The sequence below is a fragment of the Kogia breviceps genome, chromosome 15 (assembly GCF_026419965.1).
Source record: "Kogia breviceps isolate mKogBre1 chromosome 15, mKogBre1 haplotype 1, whole genome shotgun sequence".
Taxonomy (NCBI): domain Eukaryota; kingdom Metazoa; phylum Chordata; class Mammalia; order Artiodactyla; family Physeteridae; genus Kogia; species Kogia breviceps.
The window spans coordinates 82,344,257-82,354,846 of record NC_081324.1 but is presented as its reverse complement, the minus strand read 5'-3'; the positions used below and the strand labels follow the sequence as shown (position 1 = coordinate 82,354,846).

At 46.6% G+C, this 10,590-nt stretch overlaps 1 long non-coding RNA gene across 1 annotated transcript; it reads left to right on the top strand.

Annotated features, from left to right (window-relative positions):
• Positions 1 to 5,209: 5,209 nt before the first annotated feature.
• Positions 5,210 to 10,223, top strand: LOC136792727 (uncharacterized). Its single transcript, XR_010836990.1, has 3 exons — positions 5,210 to 5,536; positions 6,753 to 7,109; positions 7,509 to 10,223. It is a non-coding gene; the product is annotated as an uncharacterized lncRNA (long non-coding RNA).
• The last annotated feature ends 367 nt before the right edge of the window (positions 10,224 to 10,590 follow it).

Below are 10,590 nucleotides of genomic sequence, written 5' to 3'. Positions count from 1 at the left end.
GCGCCAGCCCGCCTCCCGGATCCCCGGGCCCCGGGCCCCCGGCGCGCGCCAAGATTGGCCGCCGCCGCGGGCTTATTTGCATTCGCCCCCGCCCACGAGTCGGTGGGCGTGGCCTGAGCGAGTCAGGTGACTCGTCCCGTCGGACGGTACCGCCCACAGTCCCTGGCCCCGCGCTGTCAGCGCCCGCGCCTCTTCCTGGAAGTGCCCCAGCACCCGGGCCTCACCGCTCTCCTGCTGCCGGCGCCTCCCATCTCCGCAGCTGCTCCAATGACCCTTCTCCCAGAGCTCGGACTCCTGGGTCGTGCCACCTGAAGTCACCTCTGGGCGCCTCCTGAAGCGCGTTTCCCCCTTGGAACAAGGTGACTCAAGGTCTGCAGAAAAAAAGAGCAGACTGGGATCTGGAGTTCATTCATTCTCTATTTATTGAGCACCTGCTGGGTGCCAACACTGTTCTGGGCACTGAGAGTAGGGTGGTGAACAAAATGGACAAAATCCCCTGCCTTCGTGGAGCTTACATTCTAGTGGTGGAGACAGGCAAACACCGAGGAGTAAATTAAAATAGTTTAGAAGGTGATACATGTATAGAAAAAAATAAAGCAGGGAAAGGGGGCACTGGTAGTGCGGGGGCTGCAGTTTTAATTGAAAATGCTCTGGACAAGGCGTTTTGTTGTAGTTCTTGTTTTAGGGCAGGGATTTTTTGGTCTGTTTTGTCCAACTCGTTCACTTACAGTTGACTATCTTCTGAAACAAGCCAGGGTGCAGAATCATAGACCCATTCAGTAAGTTTACCGCGCACCTATCAAACGCTAGGCTGAGGGATTCCAAGAAAATGGTAACTTTCATGGAATCTTATATTTTAGTGAAGAGAACAGGCAAACAACAAACAAAATAAGTTCACATCTTTCTGACTTGGTCACTTTTGAGCTGAGACCCGAACCAGCAATGCAAAGAAGCAGGGATCTGCTTTCCAGGGGCGGAAGGGAACAGCAGATGCAAAGACGCTGAAGCAACAATATCTGCCCATTGGATCATTAGGAGGCCAGTTAAGCTGCAGAATAGTGGAGGGCAGAGGGGAAGTGGGGGAGTAGAGTAGTGAGCTAAGAACTGTTCCCTAGGGTATCGACTCCGGGAGGGCAGGGACCTTCACTGTCGGTTTCACAACTCTACCCCCAGCATCTAGAGTATTGCTTGGCACACTGCTCAGTAAATATCTGTTGAATGAATAAGTGTGGGAGAGAAAGGAATGAGTGAAACTCATAATTAGCCCAGAGTCAAGTCATAAGCGTGTGGCATTCCAGGTCAGCTGTGTGAAATTTAACTCGTCACCACTAGAGGGCGCCCCGCCACTCACCCACATTATGGGATAAAACTGAAGGCCCCCTCCTCCCAAACGTCTCTGGGATTCTCCCAGAGACCTTTCTGTTTTTATGAGACCGGGAAACTTGGAATTTTAAATCTCACCCCATTGGGCTTGTTTCTTTGGTGGACTTTGTACTTGTTACCTCTTTCACTTACCATCTGTCTCAGCTCAAATATCACCTCCAAAGAGGGACCTTCCTTTGTTTAAAGTTGCCCCCGTTTCATGTTCTGTCCCCTCGCCCGGTTTTATTTCCCTTATAGTTCTGATCACTACAGTATCTGAAATCAATTTATGTACTGAACTGTTTGTCTGTACTCCCTTCCCCCCGCCCCCACCCCGGCTCCCCCAGGAGATGAGTGTCTGAGAGCAAAGTTCCCCTCTGTTTAAATTACTTCCTTATCACCCAGGGCCTCTCACAGGATATGGCACACCGGAGATTCCCAATAGGAACAGGTTCAGTGAAAAAGATAATGAGATGTCCTTGGTTCTAAGAGCCCCCCAGCTCAGAACTGGGTACTCACAACGTTTTGAGGGCCTATGGGGCCTGAGGGAGGCTAGCAGGTCTGGAAGGGAAGAGCCTGGAAGCTGGGAGGAAAGATTTGCTGATTAAGGAGGAACAAAAGAGGTAGGAGTGACAGCTTAGCAGGGGGCTTTAGGGTGGGGATGGGGCCAGGTTTCCCTTCTCCAGATCCTACATCTTGCCCCTCCCACTCTCCTAATTCTGTGCGGTTTGAGTCTTACCACTGCACAGAGCAAAAGAAAAGAAAAACAAAAATACCATCAAGACTTCGGTTGGTGGCTTGGGAGAGGGGTGAGCATCTGAGCAATTCCTGTTTCCTACTCTAGGGTCCTAGAGCCCTGAAGGGCCAGTGGTTAATAACTTTTCCCCACTATTGTTAGAGCTAGTTGGGGCCGTGAGATACACACACCCCATTCCTAGCCCCTACTTAACAGAAACTGAGGCCCCAGAGAGAAAGCACCTTCCCAAAGAACACGAAACAAGCCAGTGCAGAATGAGCCCTGGAACCCCAGCTGCCCATCCCGGCAGTGCCTCCAAGCACCATGTATGGCTCCCCCTAGTGGCTAGAGGGTGTGTGCTCTCAGCCTTTTGGGGTTTGTATTTGAAAAAGCCAAATAGAATTTTTCAATCACCTCTGTGTATGAGGGTATAGAGATCCAGCTGCAGGGACTGCTGCAAACTGCTTCACCACTGTGGCCAGTGGACCCAGCCTGGGGCTGACCAAAGACGGCAGGAGCTGCCTTGGGAGGTAGCAAGCTCCCCCATCACATGGGGTAAGAAAAATACTTAGCACTTAAGTAGTACTTACGAATGACAGGCACTATTCCAAGTTCTTTATTAGTAAATAATTTATATACTTATTATAAATAAATATATAATATAAAATATATTAATAAAATAGAATAATTGATACATTTATTAAATACATTGTTATGTTAATATATCTATATTATCTTGTATGAAATATGTTAATTATTTTGTTTATTATTATTTTACTGTATTGAATATATTATATTGAACTCGAGAATTCCTTACAATAACCTGTCGTATTAATATCACCATTTGAAAAAATTGAAATGTAGTCGATTTACAATATTGTGTAGCTTCAGGTGTATATCACCATTCGGCAGATGAGAAAAATGCAGAGAGCCAGTAAGTAGTAGTACAGGACATTAAACCCAGTTGGTGGGTCTCCAGAGTCTGGGGCTCAACTGCCAGCAAAGTCACCCCTACCCCTGCATCAGAATCTCCAGAGGTTTTTTGTTGTTGTTGTTGTTGTTTTTGCGGTACGCGGGCCTCTCACCGCTGTGGCCTCTCCCGTTGCGGAGCGCAGGCTCCGGACGCGCAGGCTCAGCGGCCATGGCTCACGGGCCCAGCCGCTCCGCGGCACGTGGGATCCTCCCGGACCGGGGCACGAATCCATGTCCCCTGCATCGGCAGGCGGACTCCCAACCACTGCGCCACCAGGGAAGCCCCTCAAACTGATTTTTGAGTGGAGTAAAGTTTCCCCATTGAAATGCATGGATCATTCTGTCAAAAATCAAGTGACAATACGTGAGGGTCTGTTTCTGGATTCTCTATTCTATTCCATTGCTCTATTTGCTAATGTGCCAATATATACTTTCTTGATTACTCTAGCTTTAAAATGTGTTGAAGTCAAGTAGGTTAAGTCTTTCAACTTTGTTCTCCTTTTTCAAAATTGGTTTGGCTATACTAGGTACTTTACATCTCCCTATATATTTTGGGGTAAAATGTTGGGATAAATTTTGGAATACATACATGACTTGGGAATCATTGCATCTCTTAAAGGGGTGGGGTCTTCCTGGAAATCTAGCATCCTCCATTAGAAAAACAGGTCCGGGAATTCCCTGGCAGTCCAGTGGTTAGGACTCGGTGCTTTCACTGCCGTGGACCTGGGTTCAATCCCTGGTCAGGGAACTAAGATCCCGCAAGCTGCGCAGAGCCGCCAAGGAAAAAAAAAAAAAAAAGAAAGAAAAATAGGACCAAGTAGGTCACACCGTAGAGACTGAGCACCGGGGTCAAGGAGAACCGTTATTAGTTAAATTGTGTCCCCCCCAGTAGCTCGGAGTGCGATCTTATTTGGAAACAGGGTCTTTAGAGAGGTAACCAAGTTAAAAATTAGTTCATTACAGTGAGCCCTAATCCAATGACTAGTGTGTTTATAAAAAGGGGAGATTTGGACACACAGGCAGGCCCAGAGAGAAGACGATATGAAGAGACACAGGGAGAAGACGGCCATCCGCAAGCCAAGGAGTGCCTGAGGCTTCCAGAAGCTGGGAGAGAGGCCTGGGTCAGATCTTTCCATGGAGCCTTCAGAGGGACCATGGCCCTGCTGGTACCCTGATTTCAGACTTCTGGCCTCCCAAGCATAAGACAATACATTTCTGGTGTTCTTGGCCACCCAGTTTGCGGTACTTTGTTACAGCAGCCCTAGGAAGCTCATATACTTACCCTAGAGTAAGTTGAGGTGGGATCTTCAGTCAGCCAAGGGACTTGAGTTCCAATAGGTTTATCAGGGAGCTGCCATGTGTTCAAGATGCCAGCAGAGATTAGAAAAAGACAAGCAGATTTTGCAGCTAGGAGCTCCTCGATGAGAATCCCAGCTTTGTCAGTTTATAACTGTACCACTTTGGGCAAGCAACCCAACCTCTGTGAGCCCCACCTGTCAAATGGGAATAGTAATTAATGGGGCTTGGCAGAAAGGCCTGCTAGGAGTGCTCCACAAAAGAACATTTGTCTGGCAATGAGCACAACGCTCAATAAATGGCGGTTACTGTTTCCCCTTTTGTGGGATGTGCTGTGCTCAAGGAGAGGGAATTGTTTCATTCCGAACCTGATGAATTGGCTAATCTGTGAGTATTCACGAAAGGCAGAGAATCAGTGAGAATCCAACCAGGAAAAACAGATGCTAGAGTAGGGGAATTTATGCAAAGAATTGCTTCCTCGGTCGTGGAAGAACCATGGAAGCAGGCAAACAGGGGAGGGAGGGTAAAGAACCTACAGATTAGCAACAGAAGGAAGGCCAGTACCACCCCTGGGATTGGAGGGACCAAGGGAACAGGGGGTGTTTCTGGTACCCAGGAAGGACTGAGGTCACCAGACAGAAGGTGGACCCACAGGGGGACTGTCTGGTGGGAGGTGGAGACATAGGAAATGTAGCTGCTACTGGAAATATTACCCGAGGCAGAGAGAGGGAGAAATACCCAGGCCTCTCCCCTCCTCCCGCCCACCAGGCTCCTATCACTGACTCCCATTGGTCAATCTATACAGGAAGTCAGCTGATTTGGCAGCCTGCAGAGGTTGGCCTCCCTGTGATACAGAGCTAAACAGAGGAAGGGCAAGGAATGGATTTGAGGGCAAACAAGCCCAGGCCCAACGCTGGGGAGCTGGAGTTATATTTCATCTCTCTAAGCCTCAGATCCCCCATCTAGAAAATGGGGATAAGGATATCTATGAGTATCTACTCACAGAATAGCTGACTGCATAAAACAAGATAACACGGAGAAACAGTTGAACCTGGTGCCTGGCATATAGTAGGCAGCAGCCTGTAAAGGTGAATGGATCATCTAGTTAGCTGTTTTCTGCTCAGAGGATGAAAGGAAAGAAGAGGACAGAGGCCTGGGAATAAACTCAAGGTACTGGAGCAATGCTGGTGCTAGTGATATTTTTATCTTGCAGACGTGCCCATCTGTCCTCTTTCTGTTCTAAGCTGGTGACTGTCATTCTCCTTTTAGAAACCCTGAGTCAGGGCTCACCACACCAAGTTCAGGGTGGTCTCCACACTCCTTCAAAAGGACTTCAGTCCACTAGAGTTTTAGTTGGTGTCTCTGCATCCAACTGCTGCCAAATTTCTTTTACCTCCCCGGGCCTGGGGCTGAGCTGTTTTCAGGATCTCTCTTTGTATAATTAAGAAGAAAAATAGAACAACGGATGTTGCCAAATACGTATTTAAAGTGACACCCTGGGTTCAGGGAGTGAAAAATAAAAATGTTTTAGGTTTAGATTAAAAGTCTCCATGCCCAGCTGTCTCCTGACCTTGGAATTTCTCCTCAGCCTGGCTGCCTTTAATCCCCTGCCCTGGCTTGTAAAAGCCTTTTAGACCGAGGGCATTTATTTCCCAAAGAACTATGCCAGCCTAATCACATAAAAATGCCCAGCATCCCAGGAACGGCTTGTCAAGTGCAATGTGGTTCTGCGGTTCTCTCCAGAGGCCCCCGGAGAAGGTGAGGAAATTGGGGCTCTGACCACCCTAAGAGTCATTCCCGAGTCTTTGCTTCCCTTCACTGTGCCCTTTCTCCACCACATCTAATCCATCAGAAAACCCAGTCGGCTGCAGCCCTTCACGTTTTCTTAAAATCTGAACCCTTCTTGTCAGCGGCACCTCTTCCATCTCACCCAGGCCACCATTGCTCGCCCGGAGGTCTGCAGTAACCTGCTCCCTGATGTCTCTGCCTCCAAAGCCATTCCGTAACAGCAACCCCCCAAAATCTTTCTAAAACAAATCTGACCCTGTCCCTTCTCTGGTTGTATAATTTTCCTACTGCTGCTGTAACAAACTACACAAATGTGGTGACTTAAAAACAGTACAAGTGTATTCTCCTACACTTCTGGAAGTCAGAAGTCCAAAATGAATCATAAGGAGCTAAGATTAAGGTGATGACAGGGCTGGTTCCTTCTGGAAGCTCTGAGGAGAAGTCCATTTCCTTGCCTTTTTCAGCTTCTGTACTCCTTGCCTTGTGACCCCTTCCTCCTTCTTCAAAGTTTATTAGTACAATCTCTGCTTTTGTTGTCCTATCTCCTCTCTTGAGCCCTCCTGCCTACTTCTTATAAGGACCCTCGTGTTTACATTAGGTTCATCAGGACAATTCAGGATAATCTCTCCATCTCAAGCTCCTCTCACTTTGCTACACGGGGCGGCATGCAGGATCTTAGCTGCCCAACGAGGGACTGAACCTGTGCCCTCTGCAGTGGAAGCGTGGATTCTTACCCACTGTACCACCACGGGAAGTCCCTCAAGATTCTTGACTTGATCACATCTGCAAAGCCCCTTCTGCCTGCCGTACGCGCTAATGTATTCACAGGTTCCAGGGATTAGGACGTGGATGTCTTCCGTGGGTCATTATTCAGCCTACCACGCCTGCTTAAAGCCCTCCAATGGCTTTGCATCTGAGTTAGAATAAAACCCAATCTCCTTACCCTTGAGAAAAGGTAAGAGAAAGCTTCATCTGACCTAGTGCCTTACTACTGCTCCATCACCATGCTCTGCCCCACCCCACCCCTTTTAGCTTACTTGCTTCTCACAGTTCTTCCCATAGCCAAGTCTACTCTTGTCTCAAGGTGTCTCTGCACATGCTGTTCCCTCTGCCTGATTGCGTCGCCCCCCCCCCCCCATCTTCACATGGCTGGCCACTTCCTCCCTTTCAGATTTTAGCTCAAGTCTCGAGACTTCTCAGAGTGGTCTTTCCCTGATTAATCCATCCCACCCACCACTCCCTGCTGTCTCTCATATCACCTAGGTATACTAAATGTCAACATAAGCACTTAATGCTGTTTTGCTGTTGTTGTTTTTAATTTGTTTATTTATCTGTTGTCTTTCTCTTCCATTAGAATGTGAGCAAATGAGAGAGAAAAACCTGTCCTTGCCTTGGTCACTACAGTATCCCCAGTGACTGGTACACAGTATCCTTGATAAATGTTTTTTGAATGGATGGATGGATGGATGGATGATGATGGTCTGGACGTCCAATTTGGTCTCAGGGCTTCAGTGTCCAGGATTCAGGCTGAGGATGGAGGTAGGTGAGAAGGGCAGGAGGGTACTTCCTGTGTGCCAGGCCCTGTGCTAGTCTTTCCTTTATGCAATTCAACATTTATTGAACACGTACTGTGTGCCAGGGCTGGTGCAAGTTACTTATTCACGCATTATTTATTCAATTCTAGGAGCATTTGAGTGCCTACTGAATGCTAGGCAATGTACATTTAATAAGCCTCTACTGTATACCACCTGCCCCAAATTAGTGCCTGGGCACACAGTAGTTAAATAAATGTCTGAATCAATGATTGCCCTCAAGGGGTCCCCAGTCTTCCTGCTAAAATGGCCTGTAAATAAATAACTCTAACACACCAAGATAAGCCTATAACATGGGTGTGTTCAGAGTGCAGAGGGGCCCCTTATCACCTTGTACTGGCAGGTACCTATCCCAGTCTTATCTTCTCACCTGGGAACTAGCTTTTTGAAGGTCAGGTAGACTCACCCCTCATTCACCTGCCTGTCTATCCCCTGGGCACCCAGGAAGGATCTTGCCCGTAGCACGTGCTCAGTCAATGCCTGTTGTCTGATTACTTACTGCTGATCCCTTACTGGCAGTTGTTCCTTCATTCATACCCCGGGCAAGAGGGCAGCAGCTCAGTCCTAACCCTGGTGCTGCTGGCAGTGAGCTGGGAGCCTCTGACAGGCTACCCACCCTCCCACTTGGCCTGACTTTTCCAGCCATCAATGAAGGATTTGGTCTCCTTCCTTGGTGTAACACCTTGCCTGGACTTCTACATAATCTATTCTTATAAAAATTCAGGCAATGCATAGAAATTGTTAAAGACTCAAATACTCACCATAAGGGATTTCCCTGGTGACCTAGTAGTTAGGATTCCAGGCTTTCACTGTGGTGGCCTGGGTTCAACCCGTGGTCGGGGAAGATCCCGCAAGCCATGCAGTGCGGCCAAAGACCAGAACAAAACAAATCCTCACCACAGCCACAAGGCTTTGCCTGATCTGACACTTTCCTTACCTCCTTCCGTTCTTCTTCTTTTAAAAAATAGTGGTAAAATATACATAACATAAAATTGACCATTTTAACCATTTTAAAGTGTACAGTTCTGTGTCATCAAGTACATTCCCACTGTTACGCCACCATCACCAGCATCCTTCCCTTCTTTTTAAATAATAATTTAAAAATTCACTCTTTGCTCATTGTCTTTTATTGGGGTCTCACAGTTAATGATCAGTTCGTTTGAATGTTTACAAAGATAACTTTAATAAGGTACCAATTGTTTTGATAAGAAATGGCTAATATGGAGTTTGTCATAGTAAAATGAAGTTGTGAAATTAGTTTTTGGACTTACTGGCGTGCAAAGTAATAAAGATTGTGCCACTGTGAGCAAGTATAAAAATAAAGAAGAATACTACGCAGTTCTAAGCTTAAAAAAATAGGAAATAAACATATATATGGTTTAAAATAATAATATTGTTATCAATTTAAGAAACAAAACTTTTACCACTTTCACAGCAGCATTATTCACAATAGCCAAAAGGTAGAAACAATCCAAATGTCCATCAGTGGATGAATGGAAGAATAATGTGCTATATACATACCATGGAATATTATTCAGTGTTAAAAAAGAAGGACATTCTGACCCATGCCACAATATGGATGAAACTTGAAGACATTGCGCTCAGTGAAATAAGCCAGTCACAAAAGGACAAATATGGTGTGATTCCACTTAGCTGAAGTACCCAGAGTAGTCAAGTTCATAGAAATGGAAAACAGAACGGTAGCTTCCAGAGGCTGGGTGGACGGAGATTTGGGGAGAGTTATTTACTCATTAGGTGTAGAGTTTCTGTTTGGGATTGTTTGGGCTGAATGTTTATTTCCTCCTGAAACACTTTTAAAAAAAATAAATTTATTTATTTATGGCTGCATTGGGTTTTTGTTGCTGCACGTGGGCTTTCTCTAGTTGCGGCGAGCGGGGGCTACTCTTTGTTGCGGTGCGCAGGCTTCTCATTGTGGTGGCCGCTTTTGTTGTGGAGCACAGGCTCTAGGCACGCGGGCTCAGTAGTTGTAGCTTGTGGGCTCTAGAGCGCAGGCTCAGTAGTTGTGGCGCACGGGCTTAGTTGCTCTGCGGCATGTGGGATCCTCCCGGACCAGGGCTTGAACCCATGTCCTCCCGGACCAGGGCTTGAACCCATGTCCCCTGCATTGGCAGGTAGATAGATTCCTAATCACTGCGCCACCGGGGAAGCCCCTCCCCAAACTCTTATGTTGAAGCCCTAAACCCCAGTGTGATAGAATCTTTGGAAGGTGATTAGGTTTAGATTAGGTTGTGAGAGCAGGATCCTTATGATGGGATTAGTGCCCTTATAAGAGGGGGAGAGAGAGAAAGATCCCTTTCCACACACATACTGAGAAAAGGCTCCAGGAGCACACAGGGAGAAGGCAGCTGCCTACAAAGCTAGAAGTGAGTCCTCACTGGGAAATGAATCTGCTGGCACCTTGACTTTGGACTTCCCAGCCTCCAGAACTGTGAGAAATAAATGTCTGTTGTTTATGCCACTCAGTCTATGGAATTTTGTTATACTGGCCCAAGCTAACTAAGACGACGATAATGAAAAAGTTCTAGAGTTGGATGGTGGTGACAGTTGCACAACAATGTGAATGTACTAATGCTACTGAACTGTACACTTAAAAATGGTTAAATGATAAATCCTATGTTATACGTATTTTGCCACAATTTAAAAATAAGTGCTCACCTCAGTCTACTAAAGTTGGAACAATACAAAGGTTGGCATGGCCACTATACAAGGATGACATGCATATCTGTGAAGTGTTCCACTAAAAAAAAAAAAAAAAAAAAAAGAAAGAAAGAAAAAAGAAAAAGAAAAAAGAACAACAGTAACAAGAAAAACCATAACATTACC